Genomic DNA, 20,524 nt, shown 5'->3' on the forward strand with positions numbered 1-20,524 from the left:
CACTTCCACTCATTCACCACCAGAGGTCACCCGTTCACCACATGGACTTTTCACACTACACTACACATTGGACTCCATTTCCCACAATCCATTGCACTGACGACATACACAGCTGTTCACTATCTCGCCTACACCTGATCATCATTTCACAATCACCACCACTCACTATTTAAGCCTGGGACTTACTCTTGCTCAGGGCCGAGTATTGTTAGCGTTTATCACTAACCCAGCGATAGCAACTTTACAGAGCCATTGTTCTAGTCTTAGTCTTGCCTTGTTTTCCTGCCGTGTCTGACCCTGCCCGTGTTTACTGGATTTACCCCTTTGCCTTGCCGTTTGGACTGTGTTCGCTCCCCGTTTGGATTATTGCTTTCGTTTCTGGATTATCTCTCTGCCTTGCCCCTTTGGATACTGTTCACCGTTCGTCGACCCACGCTTGCTCCACGGATTGCTCTGTCTTGCCTCTACCATACCTGTTTGCTGTCTCCTGCCTGTATGACCATGTTGTATAATAAAGCTTTGCATATGGATCCGCATGTCTCACGTCTCGTCAGCCCCGTAACAGTTAGTTTGACAAAGTTAAATAGAAGAAGTGAGCGCGTTCGTTCATCTATAACAAAAAAGAATCGGACGCGTTAGTTAAAACAATAAGATATTTATCAAAATCTATGTCATGCTTTTTAAAAAAGTTTGAATTTATAACAGATACAAAGTTAAATAATATAGAGACGACTTCTCTTACCGTGGTGTGAAATAAAAATATCAGACCGTTAAACAACAGTATAAGATACCTGTAAAAATCTTCTGACATTACAATTGAAAAGGTAGCTTTTGTCCCAATTAAAAGAGCAGACTATTTACCGTTAGACAACCTCTCCCTTCTGTGTCAAACTCAGAATGAGCTCACGGCCGCTGTCAGGCCACACCTACATCACCGCACCCCTAACGCTGTAAGGAGAGACCAACACAAAGGTTTAATTGTTAAAAGAATTAAAGTAATGTTTTAACATTAGAACAAAGTTATTTTTAATAAACCTCTAGCGTTTCTCAATTAATGAAACCGTTCACTATTCATTTTGAAGCTTTTCACTTTAAAAGGTTACACAAGTTTTCTTCTAAACAAACGCCCCACAGGGAAAAAAATGTTGTTTGTTTGTCTTATTTTATTTAAGCGTCTTAATTCCTTTAATAGACTTTTGATTTTTGTCAAAGACTTCCGTCGTACCCTACTATATAACCCAGACTTTTTTCGTTTTAAAAATTAGGTTACACAAGTTTTCTTTTAAACATTCAACTCTATTTGTTTTATTTTATTTTAGTTATTCACACTTAACACCTTTTATTTACTCTTTGATATTGTCAATCTTAAAACTTCTAGTGTGCTGTGTCGGTTAAAACTTACATATGCGCACGTAAACTGGAATGAAAGCGAATGTTTTGATCCTCTGAGTAACGCAAGACAGTTACAGAGATTTTTCTTTAGGAATTGGACCTAAATTAGATAGATAAAGAAGGTTGGAATTAGATAGATAAAGAAAACACACACACACACACAAATCTGAGTATGCTCAATTTTAAATACGAGCAAAATCGTATATGTTGTTTTTACTTTTTGTTGTTATTTAAGAAATGTTTTCATTTTAATCTAGACTGTAGATAGTATGTGTACTGTAAAAGAACAAATATACATTTCACTTAAAACTTCTCCGTAAATAATTACACCTACAGTTTTAACATGTTTAAAAAGTTTTAAACACTTTGCGTGTCCCTAAAGTAAGTCATGATGTCTACCCTAATAGCACACATACGTCGGGCCGACGTCGACCCGATGTACAAAATTCCATCGGCACGATGTCGCTCAGGAAGCGTTTGCTAATCGGGAATACATCGCCGCGACATCGGCCGGAAGGCATTTCCGATCAGGGGCCGATGTCGCGGCGATGCATTCCCGATTAGCAAACGCTTCCTGAGCGACATCGTGCCGATGGAATTTTGTACATCGGGTCGATGCAGCTGCAAATACCGACCGCTCTGCGTGGGCGCGGTTCACCCGCTTTTTGCTGCCGCTGGTTTATAATAAAACAATACACAACACTCTCAAGAACAGTTGCAACTTTATTAATATTTTCATTTAACACATTACATATACAAATACATTTACATTTATCAGATGCTTTGATCAAAAGCGGATAATTCACAATTATTTGTAGTCTTTTGAAACAGAACCATTATTTTACCACAGCATTTGCAGTAAAACCATAGTAAACTCAAAATCAACCATAGTTTTACTGCAGTAACCATGGATTAGCTATGACTGTTGCAGTAAAACCATAGTAAGTACAAAATAACCGTTAGTACAGCATTTGCAGTAAAACCATAGTTACAACATTTACCATGATTTCAAAAACTATGGTTACTATAGTCATAATCACCACAGTTTTACTTAAGTATTACTGCAATATTACTATAGTAGAATATGGCATCAAAACCATGGTTTAAAAAAAAACCTCCAGTTTTACTATAGTAAAACCATGGTTAAATATTGTATTAGTATAGCACTTTTCACAATACTTATCATTTCAAAGTAGGTTTACAGAATATGCATATTTCAAGGTTACAATTTAAAAACATCCTTTAATCAGCCAGAGGTGACTGAGACTCTCTGGGAAGACCATCTTCTGGCAACAAAATAATGTCCATATGACAGTAGTTCATAAAACAAGTCATGTGTTCAGTGCTGTCAGCATCGAAGGCTATCTTCATGAGTTACAATAATACAACAGTTACACAAACCAGGCAAACAATAATTAAGCAGTTAAAATGTTTTAAATTGCATGATAAAAATTCTAAAATATTTTCTGATAAAATCTTACAAAAGTCTCTATTTTTGTGTTCAGTTAAACACTATTCTTCAACATTATTAAAGGATAAGTTCAACAATTTTCAGTCCATTTTGTTACAATGTTGGTAATATATGTAAAAGAACAATGTTCATGCTTTCTCTAAGATACCCAGTGCATTTTTTCATTTAGATGCTGCAAAAAGAGTTTGTCATTTTGTCAAAACTCGTCATTTCATTTTGTGTCATCCTGTGGAGTGCTGCTTGCAAATAAAATAGTACATATAGATACACATAACTCAGAGAAAGAGTAAATATGGTTCATTTACAGATATTAGAGACGTTGCAATAATACAAAATGGGCTGAAAATAGTCAAACTTACCCTTATAGACAATATAAGGATAGTATTTGTTTTGTGTGTCCAATGTTGTGTGTGTCCATGTACAGTTGCCGTCATCTGAAGTCTTTGTGAGCGTTGGTATCATCTGAAGTCTGTACAAGTGAGTTTGGATTCAGTCTGGAGCTGGCTTCATCTCTAATAATCTTGGGATGGGCATCCTGAGATAGAAACAGGAAATCAAAAGAAGAAAGTTTAGCATAGCTGCTGTTCATATTATTTCAGACAAAAGAGGATTTATTTCATCACGTATAACTGGAGTGCAAGGTTATTAGATGTGTTGTGTGAATACTTGGCTAAAATATGTATTTTAATCTAATTTAAACTAAAAGAGTGTGTCCGAGCCCCAAATATTATCAGGAAGGCTATTTCAATGTAAAATACCAAAAATCTCTACTTCCTTTAGTGGATTTTGATAAATCCTTGGTATTAGAATTTTGTGACCTCACTACAGACCAAGCACCACAGCTGCTGCTGCCCCTATTTGTGCTTATTTTGCTATAAATCTAATTTAATCACAAGAAGGTGTAATATGTGCTCATCCAAAAACATTAGGCAGGTGCTCAATCACATGAAACACTTCCTCTATCGATAAACACAAATCAGCACACTGCCACTAATGCTCTCAAAAATCTATTTATTGTTGAAGTGTTTTATGTGATCCCTTAGTAAATGTATTATTTTGTCCTCATTATTTGAGGAACAGGCAGTCTCTTTAGAATGGACAACACATGCCACACAGTATCATTTAAGTGGGTGGAACATCATATTTGTAATTTACACTACTCTTAAATGTTTGAGGTCAGTAAGATTTTTTATATGTCTTTGAAAGAATTCTCCTCTGCTCACAAAGGCTGCATTTATTTGATCAAAATTAAGTAAAAATAGTAATATTGTCAAATATTACTATAATTTAACAACAGATTTCTATGTGAATATATGGTGAAATGTAATTTATTTCTGTGATCTAAGCTAATTTGTATTATTCCAGTCTTCAGTGTCACACGATCCTTCAGAAATCAAACTGATACGCTGATTTGCTGCTAAAGAAACATTTCTGATTATTATCAGTCTTATCAATTATCAAAAGTTACAGCAAACATTTGTTTCAAATAAACACTGTACTGTTTTAAAACTTTATTCATCATAGAATCCTGAAAAAATGAAGCAGCGCAGCTGTTTTCAACACTGATAATAATCAGAAATATTTCTTCAGAAGCAAATCAGTATATTAGAATGATATTTCTGAAGGATCATGTGACACTGAAGACTGGAGTAATGATGCTGAAAAATCAACTCTATCAAGAGAATAACTGAGAAAGGAAGACCAACACCCAAACTGAATTTGCAAAGGCCAGCAAAGTTTTTATGCGCCATTTCAAAGATTGCAACTATGAGTGGCTAACAGCTAGCACCAAGCACAAGTTATTTTGTTGGCGTGTTTATTTTTTAATCTGAGTAAAGGGACATGGGATGATAGACCCAGGGACTTTATATACAAGTGACAGGTGAATGCTTTATTATTTGAGGAGTATTGTATCATGCACATTGTTATGGAGGTGTACGTGGTGTGTTGATAATACTGTGGTGTAGTCTGTGGATGTCCAGCATTTGTAAGGTTTTGCTGCTTTAGTTGCATCATCATTTTAGAGTGACATAAATGTGCATAGTGAACTGTGTATTGGCGGATTACTTTTACTGACCATGATGTAGGGAAATTTACTCTGCATTTAACCCACACTAATCTAGCCTACTGTTGAAATTGTTGATCAGCCGTCATTGTTGTTGAGAGCCTGTGTGCGGCATAATATGTGCATTATGCATATGGCTGTGTTAGCTGTAACAGAGATGTGTAAGATGTGTGCATGTAGTTTACAGTTGCTTACTGAAGGCCCTGACTGAAACCCCACGGTACGTCACTGTCTGACAGTCAGTTCACTCCAACTCTGCAGGGTGCAGCAGGCCATCATCACTGAAGAATCAACAAAACAAGCAATCTGTCACAGAGCCAACAATATTTAGTTTGCAGATCCAGGTTTATTAGAAGGAAACAAGCTAGAACAGAGGTAAAATGCAAATAAAAGAAAGAATAATATATAACAATTATAATAACAACCTTCTTTAGTTCACCTGTATTTCTAAGTCAGTAGCTCCCTTCAGAAATGTTGAAATATTGGCGCTTTCCTTCTGTTCTGTATTTCTTTCTGTCCTCCTGAAATCACAGAAAAAATTGTATTAATATTTGTTTACCATGAAATATCAACTTGTTTTCAGTGATTACACTCTCCATGTAAGTGACGTCATTGATTCAGTAAAGAAGCCTTTTTCAATAACATATTGACAAATCACCAGCAAAACCTTTACAGAGCTATCAAAATATCTCATATGGGTAGTTGACGTATCAATGTGTCCTATGGTGTGACAGCAAAAATGTAAAAAAAATTAAAAATAAAAATAAACTCTAACATTGAATATAATCCTCTCTCATGCTATTTGTAACTAAGAATGAAGATACATTTTTCTCAAGTTATTTGTAGTTTTTCTTTTCTACATTTTTGCTATGTCACACCATAGGACACAGTCCAATTTTTATTTGTCAACTATCCATATATACACAAATATTTGATTAAAAGCCCAGAGTTTCATAAACAAGAGCTCAATCTACAGAGTTAACGTTAGCCTAAGGTTACCTGAAAACTGCTAAGATGCTAACGGACTTTTTCGAAGACACTAAACCATTTCTATAAAATAAATATTTAATTGAAACATGTCAATAAGTAGTAAGAAACGTGTCAGGAACGTTTGTAGGTAATATTTGTGTGATGTTAGGGACTAAATTTACCTGAAAACAGTGAAACCCGCAGCGAGAGACGAAGTTTACTGCTTGCTGGTTGTGTTGACGCCCCGTTTCCATGGCAGCTCTGCTCCCCGCTCGCGCAGAGCTCAACGCACACACAGCATTCATGCAAACATCTAACATTAAAACATTACATTAATAAATTACAGTCTCGTTCAATAATTATTCAATAATGAATTTAAAACTCAATTTGGAGTTCAAAAAGCAACAGCAACAATAGCTCACCGTATAGAGACGGGTTCTTCCTGGCAGCCTGTAAAAGAGAGAGAAACACGGCGAAAAAGCAGTTAGGACTTCTCTATAATAATCCGCTTTAATATTTCCCCTCAGATAAACTGCTGGAAACGCATTCAGGTGTTAACATTCATTTTAAAAATCGCTAACGTGACCATTAGCTAAACAAGTTAGATGGAAATGAGGCACAGTCTCTTCACCTGTGCTGTAGCACACCGAGTGCCTTACTAGTACCTTTTAAGTGTCACAGAATTAACAAAATTGTATTTTTTTTGTAATTTAGCTGAAGTTAAATCTTACCTGAAAGCCCCAGATGTCGCCGGGATGAGTCTCTTCTCTCTGTGGGTTGCTAAGAAACCAATACTGGGCTCGCGAGCAAACAGATTAGCGCGGCATCGGCCTGCAGTCGGGAACCGACTCGGAGCCGACGATTGCAGAGCTGAGAAACAGAGCACTGACCGAATTATACCAGCCTACTCCTGGCCGATGTTTTTTAGATGTTTCAGGTAGTGAGGCCGACGTTTCGATACTGGGCCGACGTCGGCCAGACGTACGTGTGCTGTCTGGGTAGTGTCTTTAAATTAAACTTTAGCGTGTAAAACATATGCAAAGTTCAATATCACTGTTAAAAATAGTATAATAAAACACAAACACTCACATAAAAACAAACACACACACACACACTAAAACAAACCCTATACAGTTAAACATTTAGACTATTATGATGTGTACTATTTATGTTTTCATCTCTACAAGATGATGAAAAGCAGCATGATTAAACAATGATATAACTTTTGTTTTAACAAATAAGTTTAGATCTTTCAAACCTAAAACCACAATGTTCTAAAGCAAGGATTAGAAGCAGTCAAATGATCCTCTGATTAACGCAAGACTCTTACAGAGATTTGTCTTTATGAATTTGACCTATATTAGACTGAAAATTACTTAAGGTTGTCTGCAACAAAAGTATAAGGTCCCACAAATGCTTCTCAGAATCTTTACAACAGATTAGACTTTCTTTCTCACTTTAAAAATGGTATTATTAACCACAGAGTTTAAATGTAGCATTTGTTCACAGTATAATGTTCTATTAAAATAAAAACAACTGGTCTATATAGGTTTATTTGACTAAGATTTGATCAAATAACTGATATAAGAAACATGCAAATATTTGATAAGTCCATCTTATCACACCACAACCTGACGTGTCTGATGGTTTATGATGATATCTTACTGATACAGATGTGTTAAGGTGTTAAGTGTCTGTAAAATAGTTTAAAAAGTCATCTTTTTAGCTTTCACGTAGGATTTGTGTCCACACTCAAGTGGTTTTTGTGTAACAGAATCCTGAGACAAATGAAAATAGAATGTGTGAAAGGCTTTTCTCTTTAAGATATTTGTAATGACAGACTAAAAGCTTTATAAAACAATCGTGTGTATGCATTTCTCTCGTACATGTATACAGTAACTGATGAATACACAAAACAGTATTAATACATAACCTCATAAATTCAGCGTGATTCTATCATATCAATCAATAATAAAAGATTTAATTTATATACCGTATCTGACTTTCTCTTCAAAACACAATAAACTTTCTTACGACTTTTTTTAAATGTGTTGAACAACCGGTTTTGGGGAAAACCGTATAGTGTTGTGTTTCTAATTTAGGATGCTTGTAGTTAATCCCGTCTTTATCTAAAACATTTTTGTATTCAAACTGTCTCACGCACACACACACACACATGTTGGTTTTAATGTTTTCTGGGGACTCTCCATAGGCGTAATGGTTTTTATACTGAACAAACTGTGTGCGCTATTGCCCTACACCGACCCTACACCTAAACTTAGCCCTCACAGGAGACTTTGTGCATTTTTAGATTTTCAAAAAAACACCATTTAGCATGTTTTTTAAGCCTTTTGAATTACGGGGACATAGGCAGTGTCCTCATAAACCACCTTCATATTGTAATACCTCTGTCATACCCACGTCATTATACAAATTTGTGTCCTCATAAACCACATAAACATGTACACACGCACACACAGCTTTCCCGGTCAGCCGCAAATTGCCAACAAAACTTTGTTTTACCATTCAGCTGTAGCTAAAACCCTATAACGGAGTTATACTATAGATGCTGAAAGAGCTCATTAACCTGTTTAACTCTAAAAATGTTAACAATGTCGCTTACGACTAGTTTAACAAACAAGGGAACGCTCATAAAACAAGTCTGGAAGCGATTTGAAGCATTCTAACAACAAGTACAACCGCTGCAGAAAATAGCACCGCAGTAAACTCCGGATGTGATATCGACCGACTTATCAGATATTCAACATATTATTACAAGGTCTTGCTTATAGTTTATGATGAAATTAGAAAAATATAAGAACACAACCAGATCCTAACGCTATTTCACGAAATAACGCAACAACGGGTGCTCCGTTTCAACATATGGTAAAACAGACTTGACGTGTATAAGTATATCGTATTCTTTATATATATATAAAGAATATATATATATATATATATATATATATATTTGTTTAGGCTAAATACGTTTTAACAGTTCTTTTTGTTTTTGTTTTCACAAAGATGTTAAATTGAATGTGTGTAACTATTACCTCATTCAAACGTTGCAGCCTTTCAGGTCAGCGAACTACAATACCCAGCATACGCCTCAGACTACAAACATGGCCGTCGTGGATCCATATCCCAAAATGCTTGTGTGTGACAGTGCTCTAAATCGTCAGACTTTTGATTATACGGGACGCTCAGATGCCCTATATAAAAAAAAGACACGCATTTCCACACTTTTTGTGAAGTATACGCAACTTCCGTGTTGTGATGATACAAACCCCTTTTTGTGATCTCTGATAGCGATGCGTAGCCCGATTAATTTCTGCGAAACAATTCTTTCCCACAGTTCGGTTCAGTGATTTGGTTCAAAGATCCGATTCATTGTCTCATTAAGTCGTCTCGCTGTGATGACAATGCGTGTGAAAGGGTGGATAACATATTAACGTGATGTTTTGGTACGTGTCTTACACAACTGCGCGTTACTTAATGTTTTTATTAAGTTTTAATATAAAAGGTAATAGTCTGTTAACAATTTTGATGCTTTTATTATGAAATCGTACAAAGAACCACTAAAGTACACGCTGTTTGTTAACACAGAATTAATAATCAAAATAATAACCTACTACGAGCTTTATTTACAGCATGCCGAATGTAATACAGTTAAACAGAAACATTAAAACATTTCAAACTTGTTAAACAACAGCTTCAATACATTCCTCTTATGAAAACGGTTAAAATTGAATGCTGTCAAACAGAACGTTGTCTGCAAGTTCCCGACGTGTAAATTACCAACAAGTTCTCAAAGAGAAACATACTTATACCGAGCTTGAAAATATGTTCAAAACACATAAATATCCATCACGCATATAGTTTGTGCGTCGATTTAACACATTCTGTACATTCAATCAAAAACACGACCGACAAGACAGACAAAACCTCAACGATAGCTGAGATGGATCGGGAGGGAGGACAAAATTATTATTCTTTGTCACAATAACATACCGGGTCCGAGAAATTTGATACCCTTACTACAGATTTTCGCGACATTCTTTATTCTAGTTGTTATTTTCCTCTTATTCAATCATAAACCTGCAAGAGTTAAATTAATTGATAACATTTGAACAAATTCTCTAAGTGAAAAAATGAAATCCTGTGTTTTACGTTCAGATTTGTTTGATCGTTTTGCGATATTGCATTATTCTGTAATTCGGGTTAACAGGGTTAAATTCTCAAAAGAAATACAACAACAATTAAATGACAGTCCTTCTACATGACACCACTTAAGACTAAACAACACTAAAGGACATCTTTCAGGTCTGTCTACGATGTGTGCATTCACAAGACAAACCGAGCACGAAAAACGGGCGTTTGTGTCTTTCTGTTAGCTACATACGACTATTTCACTTCAAACTTTTCTAACTATTACGCTTGAAGCGACGCATTTCACAGTACATACGCAGATACGCGTTTCTTTTTCGTATGTCTCTAAACAATAGTTAGGTAAATGACTTACATACAGTTGATACGTCATTTTAAGTGAAAGGTGGGACGATTTATGTCTTTTTTATTTTGTCCACACCAATGCTTTGATACCCACGTTTTCGACGTCTGTCTTTTAAGCCTGACCCCAGAAAACAGATGTCTCAATGTTTTGTTCTTCTTTTTATGAAAACGTGTGGTAAACAGTTTTTGTCCTCATCTGAAGTATACCGATGCGTTTTAACACGACATAAATTCCAATAGTTAGTTAGCAAACGCGACTGTTTATTACTGAGATAAGTCACATCAGAGCTGCATTCTAGTTTATATTCAACATTTTTCATCTACCTACATGTTTAACGGCGCTACTGTTCTAGGTCTCCTCACGCCATTGTGAGATATAAACCGTGCTTGAATTTGTTTACCGCAGTTTCACCATCCTTATCTTATTTTCCCCCGCCTAATTGTATTTGTTAGGCCTAGTTTTGTGCTGTTCATATAATTCAATATTTCTGCTATTTTTTTATTCAATAAATATAGCCTCTTCATTCGAGACATTTACGCTACAATATTGTATCAGGTATAAGATACAAGATCCTTTCTTATTTAACTCTTGCAGGTTTATGATTGAATAAGAGGAAAATAACAACTAGAATAAAGAATGTCGCGAAAATCTGTAGTAAGGGTATCAAATTTCTCGGACCCGGTATGTTATTGTGACAAAGAATAATAATTTTGTCCTCCCTCCCGATCCATCTCAGCTATCGTTGAGGTTTTGTCTGTCTTGTCGGTCGTGTTTTTGATTGAATGTACAGAATGTGTTAAATCGACGCACAAACTATATGCGTGATGGATATTTATGTGTTTTGAACATATTTTCAAGCTCGGTATAAGTATGTTTCTCTTTGAGAACTTGTTGGTAATTTACACGTCGGGAACTTGCAGACAACGTTCTGTTTGACAGCATTCGATTTTAACCGTTTTCATAAGAGGAATGTATTGAAGCTGCCCATACGGAAATCTAATATATGACATATATGTCCCTATATCAGTAGCGATGTTGTCATATATGTTACATATAAGGCAATATATTATTATCACATATATCCATCTTCTGGATATATGTATGTGTATGTTTATAACATATATGAAATTCCCATAGTAAAATTTGTATATAGACATATATTTAAAGTATGTATATGGTTCATTTTTATATGGTATTACATGTTATGACCATATATGTTAACAATATATATTAAAATGGTATATTGTATTATATGATATGACCATATATGTTAACAATATATATAAAAATGTATATGGTACTATATGTTTTTACCATTTGTTAACAATATATATTGAATTTATATATGCAAGTTTATTAGTCATATATACCTAAAAGATACAGCTCATTGTAAATTATAACAAAATTACTTTTTGCTTAACTTTATTCTTTGTTTCAGTTCAGTTTTCTGGGGAAAAAGTAGAGGGGGGTTTGATGGGGGCACTTAATTTAACTGTTCATATGCGCTCTCATCGTTGAATTATCGTGATTGTACAAAACGCAATTCATTAAAAAAGTTGAGCCAACTTAAAATAAGAATAATAAGTTGAGAGAACTCAGTTCAAAGTCTGCTAAAAGCTGGTTGCCTTAACATTTTAAGTTGGCTCAACAATTTTTATTTTATTTTTTTGTATGTGTGCGAATCAGCGCGATTGTGCGTGAACCTCACAATACCGCTTCTGCGCATGCGCCAAAATTCAAACACACACGCGCTAACGGCAGAGTCTGAGCAATGGCTGCAGCTAAACACAGTTGTCTACGTTAAGATGTTTTTCTTAGCAAGTGGTAGGAAAACAAATGTGCCAGCACCTTCACATAAAGTTTATACGACAATGATTTTATTGACGGGACCAACATCGCTGAGTGGAGCACTGGATGAAACGCCCTTGAAGCTGCAGCGGTGCAGGTAATTTACACTGATTTACTCCACGCTTTATTAATCCCTATACAGATCAGTTTCAAATATTCCCTGCCAGTGTTTTAAATATGATGTTATGGTTAACGTTGCAGCTGCATTGATGTGTTTTGCCATTTGCTCGCGTTAAAGTTAATTTGAACTATATACATGTGCATATTACATAAAGGTGCAGTACAATAAAAGATGTGACTTTGGGTTTTTGAAAATATGGTTAACCTATGGTAGTCAATTTTGTTCATATCTTTGCTGATAATTATGCTTTTCCTGTTTGTGTCCCTTGAAAAGGTAATCAGTCCAGAAATTCTCAGAAAATAGAAGTGGAGGCTGAACCTGCAGTGATGTGAATGATGGAGCATCTACCCAGAAAAGGTTACATATTTTACTGAAACCAAAACTAACATCTGCAATATACTGTACATGTAAACAAATCAACTACCCTTTTTAATTTCTTTTCTCCAGGCCAAAACGATGCCCTCATTAGTTATTATAAAACGTCTACTGTTTATTTCATTTTTGCTAAATAGCAAACGAAATTGTAACCTTAGTTGTGAACTGTCATTGAAAACTTGGGTTAATATAGTATAATTCTTCATGTCTCTAGAGGTATTTTATTTGCATGGGCATGTAGGCTGTGCTTTGTTGCTGTTCTGTCTTGTCCTTAAGAAGGTGGAGCTCAGATCAAGTGGTATCTGGGAATATTTTACAACTACAACTTATAATTATTACATAATTAGTATTATACAGTCTTTTAAATAATCTTTTAAATTTTAAATAAAAACTTTTAGAATCTTTTAAATTTTGTTTTAATACTCAATATACACTACTCACACAAAGTTATTTATGGAAAATGTAAAACGTTCACGCTACAGTGAAATTATATCATGAAAGTAGGGCATTTAAATAGAAGCATGCAGTGGTAATTTCTTAATCTCAAACAAATGGTGGTGGCTATACCACAACAAACATATCAATGTCTCAATAACTTGGCATGTGTCCTTGAGCATCAATTACAGTTTGACAACGATGTCTCATGCTGTTCACAAGTCGACTTATTGTATGCTGAGGCATGGCATCCCACTCTTCTTGAAGGGCTGCCCTCAGGTCACTGAGGTTCTGGGGTCCAGGGCGCCCTCTGCATGACGACTCAGCTGATCCCACAGGTTTTTTATGGGATTCAGGTCTGGAGAAAGTGCAGTCCACTTGAGGTACCCCAGCCTCCAGCAGCCGTTCCCTGATGATGTGACCTCAATGAGCTGGGGCATTGTCATACAGAATACAGAACTGCCCTACACCTTGTGAATGGTAGTGTGACAAGCCAATACTACCTAAATAACATCATTAATCCAGTCATTGTGCCTCTGCATGAGCAACACAGGCCTGATTTCAACTTCATGGACGACAATGCCCCAGCTCATCGAGGTTGCATCATCAGGGAACGGCTGCTGGAGGCTGGGGTACCTCAAATGGAGTGGCCTGCACGTTTTCTACACCTGAATCCCATAGAAAACCTCGTAGAAAAAGTCGTTGTGCAGAGGGTCGTAACCCTGCACCCCAGAACCTCAGTGACCTGACGGTAGCCCTTCAAGAAGAGTGGGATGCCATGCCTCATGCCACATTTTTTTGTTGTGGTATACCCACCACTGTTTTTAGCTTTTGTTTCAATAAATTCTTTGAGATGAAAAAAATTACCACTCCATGCTTCTTCTTAAATGCCCTACTTTTATATAATATCACTGTAGCATGAACTGTTTACATTTTTCATAAATTTCAGCTGAAAGTCAAATATCTCTAACTTTTTGTGAGTAGTGTATTTCTCATATGTAGTTAACACTTTAAGACATAGGCACAGTTCTAATTTAAAAGCAAAATTAAACTGGTACAGTGTTGGATTGCAAGACTTAAACAGATTAAATGTATATATTTTAACACCATATTGACTAAAATCATGTTTAGTTTACTGTACGACCCAACACTACCAATGTTAAAAATTGTTTTTAAATGTTGAGCACTTCCTGAAATACATATAGGTTCAGACAATTAGATTTTTAATATTATACATTTAAGTGTAAATGTAATTCTGGGCCTAGTAAATCAATTTATTGTTATTATATTATAAAAACCTAACTTTTACTAATTTCTTCCAGTTAACTTTCTTGCAGTGATCCAGAAATTTCTTCACCGGGGGCCTCTTCGGGATGGCAATAAACCAAAAACTACCCAAGCTGTGGGAATACAAATCTGTAGACCTTTAGCTGAACCACTACAATTGGTTGATGTTGTTTCTTATGCCTGTTCAGTGTTTTGATCAGTTATATATGTAAATGTTTCTTTTTTTTTGATTGTGCAGCTCAATAAGATTGTTTAATTTGTTAAAGATTGTTCTAATTAAATAAAGACTTGAAATAGATGTTACTTTTTGTATCTTATTGCACCATTTAACATTTTAGGCTTAAGGCATGAAATGTGCAATGCACTGCAACTTTGTAGATGCATACAACCTGTATTAAAATATAATTTTAAAGATCAAAGATCACATATTAAAAGATCAAATATATGAAACCATATATTTAATAATTAAAAGATTGACACGTCACATATGTAAATAATTTGTATGCATATATGTCCAATTTGTATATAACGCATAATTACAAGAGACATATATCTCACATATATTAATAATTATATACATTCCATATATGGCAATAAATGTATTATACATACATAAACATATATTTTTGTATGGGGTAGACTTATATGTCAATATATGAAATTGTCCCATTTTCTAATATGATTCATATATGAATAGGGCATATATAAAGCATGTATTGCTTATAAGGGAATTTCGTATATGCACATATATTACATTTCCGTATGGGTGTTGTTTAACAAGTTTGAAATGTTTTAATGTTTCTGTTTAACTGTATTACATTCGGCATGCTGTAAATAAAGCTCGTAGTAGGTTATTATTTTGATTATTAATTCTGTGTTAACAAACAGCGTGTACTTTAGTGGTTCTTTGTACGATTTCATAATAAAAGCATCAAAATTGTTAACAGACTATTACCTTTTATATTAAAACTTAATAAAAACATTAAGTAACGCGCAGTTGTGTAAGACACGTACCAAAACATCACGTTAATATGTTATCCACCCTTTCACACGCATTGTCATCACAGCGAGACGACTTAATGAGACAATGAATCGGATCTTTGAACCAAATCACTGAACCGAACTGTGGGAAAGAATCGTTTCGCAGAAATTAATCGGGCTACGCATCGCTAACAGAGATCACAAAAAGGGGTTTGTATCATCACAACACGGAAGGTGCGTATACTTCACAAAAAGTGTGGAAATGCGTGTCTTTTTTTTATATAGGGCATCTGAGCCCTATATAAAATCAAATATATTTTAATATATATTTTATATTAAAATATAAATAATATAATCAAAAGTCCGACGATTTAGAGCGCTGTCACGCACAAGCATTTTGGGATATGGATCCCCGACGGCCATGTATGTAGTCTGAGGCGTATGCTCGGTATTGTAGTTCGCTGACCTGAAAGGCCGCAACGTTTGAATGAGGTATTAGTTACACACGTTCAATTTAACATATTTGTGAAAACAAAAACAAAAAGAACTGTTAAAACGTATTAACGTATATATATTCTTTATATATATATAAAGAATACGATATACTTATACACGTCAAGTCTGTTTTACCATATGTTGAAATGGAGCACCCGTTGTTGCGTTATTTCGTGAAATAGCGTTAGGATCAGGTTGTGTTCTTATATTTTTCTAATTTCATCATAAACTATAAGCAAGACCTTGTAATAATATGTTGAACATCTGATAAGTCAGTCGATATCACATTCGGAGTTTACTGCGGTGCTATTTTCTGCAGCGGTTGTACTTGTTGTTAGAATTAGGGCTGCAACTAACGATTATTTTGATAATCGATTAGTTGGCCGATTATTCTTTCGATTAATCGATTAATCGGATTAAAAAATATTGACCAAAAAAAACACTATTCCATATTCTGCCCAATGTTCTACAAACAAACGTGACAACTGAATGCTATGAAAACATACAGTGCTTAATTTATTAGACCACTTATCATAATAAAGAGAAAACATATTTTAGAAATTTGTCAAAAATTTGTTTAAATTTAAAAATGTTATTGCCATTTATTGGACATAATAATAAAAAATGGCCTCATAACAGCTTGCATTCTTGCTGGTATTGTTTATGTACTTTTTGACTGCAATTGGGCATCGCGAAAAAAAAATACTCAAATAAAAAATACAAAAAAAAATAAGTGCTCTGGTTTTCTTTCATAGATAACAGCAATAATGATATTATAGCATTAAAAATAGCCTACTACTGTTACTAAAGAGCTTACACATATTGGAGTACTAACCAGTACAGAAAGCCGAAAAATGATTTTGGTTATCACCAATACTGTTACTTTAGAGCAGCAGTGGCACAAACCTTACATAAACACATTGTTAAACTTACATAAATTTGTTAAGCATTGTAAAAATTGAATATAGTTTAAACCTCTATTAAAAATTAAAATAATAAAGATAATAATAAAGACGAATAAAAACACAAACTCAGTGTTAACCAACAGGTAAGAGTAATGTTCTGCAGGAACTACTTTGATCACAGTCACCTCGTCATTTCTTTATCCTGTAAAAGGCCGTTATGGAGCGTCTCATGTTTATATTCAGACAGACAATTACACGCTGTTATCCCTTTAAAGTTCCTACTCTCATAAAATATTCGCACTGCATGTTGACTTTTAAACCTTAAATTAACTTTCAACAACAGATAATTCAGCACAGTGGATATGTTTGCGCTGAAAAGCCTATTAATTGTCTCCCTCTCTACTGTGTTCTGTCCGTCTGACGCGCGTGCGCGCGCCCGCCGCGCCGGCGCTCATTCGGTATTTTAAACTTAACACAGACTGTCAGGACGGACCTTTATGCAAAAATGGAAATGCTCGCGTGAATTTGTGGCATTTATAGATAAGGATATGACCGTAAACTGAACGTTTTTGCGCTGAGGACGCACACGCATCTGTCAAAGCGCCTGAAAGGGCAAGCCATTACTCTTATGCATTAACTTAAAGCTTAAAATAAAGAATGATCATGTTTTGGGCAGCTTGGATCACGTGCTTCTCCGGCAGAATCTCATTCTGTTTCCTCCACTATTTTTAGATGCATTTTGTCCATAGAAATGCATTATTCAGTGCCGTAATTTGACTAACCAGCTGAAGTTGGACGTACACTGTGGGCAGACCCGATTAATCGATAATGAGAATCGTTGTCGATGATTTTCATAATCGATAATAATCGATTTTATCGATTAGTTGTTGCAGCCCTAGTTAGAATGCTTCAAATCGCTTCCAGACTTGTTTTATGAGCGTTCCCTTGTTTGTTAAACTAGTCGTAAGCGACATTGTTAACATTTTTAGAGTTAAACAGGTTAATGAGCTCTTTCAGCATCTATAGTATAACTCCGTTATAGGGTTTTAGCTACAGCTGAATGATAAAACAAAGTTTTGTTGGCAATTTGACTGGGAAAGCTGTGTGCGCGTGTGTACATGTTTATGTGGTTTATGAGGACACAAATTTGTATAATGACGTGGGTATGACAGAGGTATTACAATATGAAGGTGGTTTATGAGGACACTGCCTATGTCCCCGTAATTCAAAAGGCTTACAAAACATGCTAAATGGTGTTTTTTTGAAAATCTAAAAATGCACAAAGTCTCCTGTGAGGGCTAAGTTTAGGTGTAGGGTCGGTGTAGGGCAATAGCGCACAGTTTGTTCAGTATAAAAACCATTACGCCTATGGAGAGTCCCCAGAAAACATTAAAACCAACATGTGTGTGTGTGTGTGCGTGAGACAGTTTGAATACAAAAATGTTTTAGATAAAGACGGATTAACTACAAGCATCCTAAATTAGAAACACAACACTTTCCGTTTTCCCCCAAAACCGGTTGTTCAACACATTTAAAAAAAGTCGTAAGAAAGTTTATTGTGTTTTGAAGAGAAAGTCAGATACGGTATATAAATAAAATCTTTTATTATTGATTGATATGATAGAATCACGCTGAATTTATGAGGTTATGTATTAATACTGTTTTGTGTATTCATCAGTTACTGTATACATGTACGAGAGAAATGCATACACACGATTGTTTTATAAAGCTTTTAGTCTGTCATTACAAATATCTTAAAGAGAAAAGCCTTTCACACATTCTATTTTCATTTGTCTCAGGATTCTGTTACACAAAAACCACTTAAGCGTGGACACAAATCCTACGTGAAAGCTAAAAAGATGACTTTTTAAACTATTTTACAGACACTTAACACCTGAACACATCTGTATCAGTAAGATATCATCATAAACCATCAGACACGTCAGGTTGTGGTGTGATAAGATGGACTTATCAAATATTTGCTTGTTTCTTATATCAGTTATTTGATCAAATCTTAGTCAAATAAACCTATATAGACCAGTTGTTTTTATTTTAATAGAACATTATACTGTGAACAAATGCTACATTTAAACTCTGCGGTTAATAATACCATTTTTAAAGTGAGAAAGAAAGTCTAATCTGTTGTAAAGATTCTGAGAAGCATTTGTGGGACCTTATACTTTTGTTGCAGACAACCTTAAGTAATTTTCAGTCTAATATAGGTCAAATTCATAAAGAAAAATCTCTGTAAGAGTCTTGCGTTAATCAGAGGATCATTTGACTGCTTCTAATCCTTGCTTTAGAACATTGTGGTTTTAGGTTTGAAAGATCTAAACTTATTTGTTAAAACAAAAGTTATATCATTGTTTAATCATGCTGCTTTTCATCATCTTGTAGAGATGAAAACATAAATAGTACACATCATAATAGTCTAAATGTTTAACTGTATAGGGTTTGTTTTAGTGTGTGTGTGTTTTTGTTTTTATGTGAGTGTTTGTGTTTTATTATACTATTTTTAACAGTAATATTGAACTTTGCATATGTTTTACACGCTAAAGTTTAATTTAAAGACACTAGACATCATGACTTACTTTAGGGACACGCAAAGTGTTTAAAACTTTTTAAACATGTTAAAACTGTAGGTGTAATTATTTACGGAGAAGTTTTAAGTGAAATGTATATTTGTTCTTTTACAGTACACATACTATCTACAGTCTAGATTAAAATGAAAACATTTCTTAAATAACAACAAAAAGTAAAAACAACATATACGATTTTGCTCATTTAAAATTTAGCATACTCAGATTTGTGTGTGTGTGTGTTTTTTTTATCTATCATCTAATTCCAACCTTCTTTATCTATCTAATTTAGGTCCAATTCCTAAAGAAAAATCTCTGTAACTGTCTTGCGTTACTCAGAGGATCATTTGACTGCTTCTAATCCTTGCTCTAGTCTAAAGGATCATGATTTTAGGTTTGAAAGATCTAAAAACTTATTTGTTAAAACAAAAGTTATATCATAGTTTAATCACGCTGCTTTTCATCACCTTGTAAAGATACCCGGTGTGATTCTAAACGTTCTTAAAAAAGGTTTGTATGAGACATCATAAAAGTTTAAATATTTAACTGTATGGTTGTTTATGTGGATGTGTGTGTGTGTGTGTTTGTGTTGACGGTTGAAAAATATATGAGTGAAAAAAAGAAATAAAACTAGGTAAAATGAAGTAAATTAAAGAATGTTTTCCTACAGCATAGACCGTGTTATTAAAACCATCATCTTTGGGGACCTGTATTTATTTAACTTTGTGGTTATGGCCTTCTTCTTTGACTATCTCATCACATCCTGAACGTTAGTTTAAAGCCACATTCGAATAGATTATAAATACATTATAAATACTAAATTCCCAACTATACCTAACTTCACCTGATGTGTGTCATGAAAATCTTCCTTTGACCGGGCAGCGAACTTTTGCCTAAACCTTCGACAGAGGCGCACAGACACACACGCAGGTGCGCATCGTAAAATAGATGCCGTAGAGATGCTTTGATCGCTGAACATGTTAGAAAGACCATCTGTTTTAATCAATGAACCACGTTCTAACAAAGTTTACGACACCAGATCCCCTCAAAAACTCATTAGATTGCAAATGAGTTGAATCCCCAGAAAC

The 20,524-nt window shown here is 34.8% G+C and overlaps 1 protein-coding gene across 4 annotated transcripts in view; it reads right to left on the reverse strand.

The window, feature by feature from the left end:
* The window catches only part of LOC306873924 (carbohydrate sulfotransferase 10-like), an 84,607-nt gene that overhangs the window by 45,684 nt on the left and 18,399 nt on the right, over nucleotides 1–20,524 (reverse strand). The window contains exons 2-3 of one of the 4 annotated variants that reach the window (XM_079423492.1): nucleotides 862–948; nucleotides 321–610 (exon numbers count right to left, since the gene is read on the reverse strand). The exons of 2 other annotated variants lie outside the window; for them this stretch is intronic. The gene's annotated coding sequence lies outside the window, so the exon portion shown is untranslated. The remainder of the gene's footprint in view (nucleotides 1–320; nucleotides 611–861; nucleotides 949–20,524) is intronic. One more of the 4 variants, XM_079423490.1, reaches the window with a different exon arrangement.

The sequence above is a fragment of the Barbus barbus genome, assembly GCF_936440315.1.
Source record: "Barbus barbus genome assembly, chromosome: 8".
In the NCBI taxonomy this organism is placed as follows: Eukaryota; Metazoa; Chordata; class Actinopteri; order Cypriniformes; family Cyprinidae; genus Barbus; species Barbus barbus.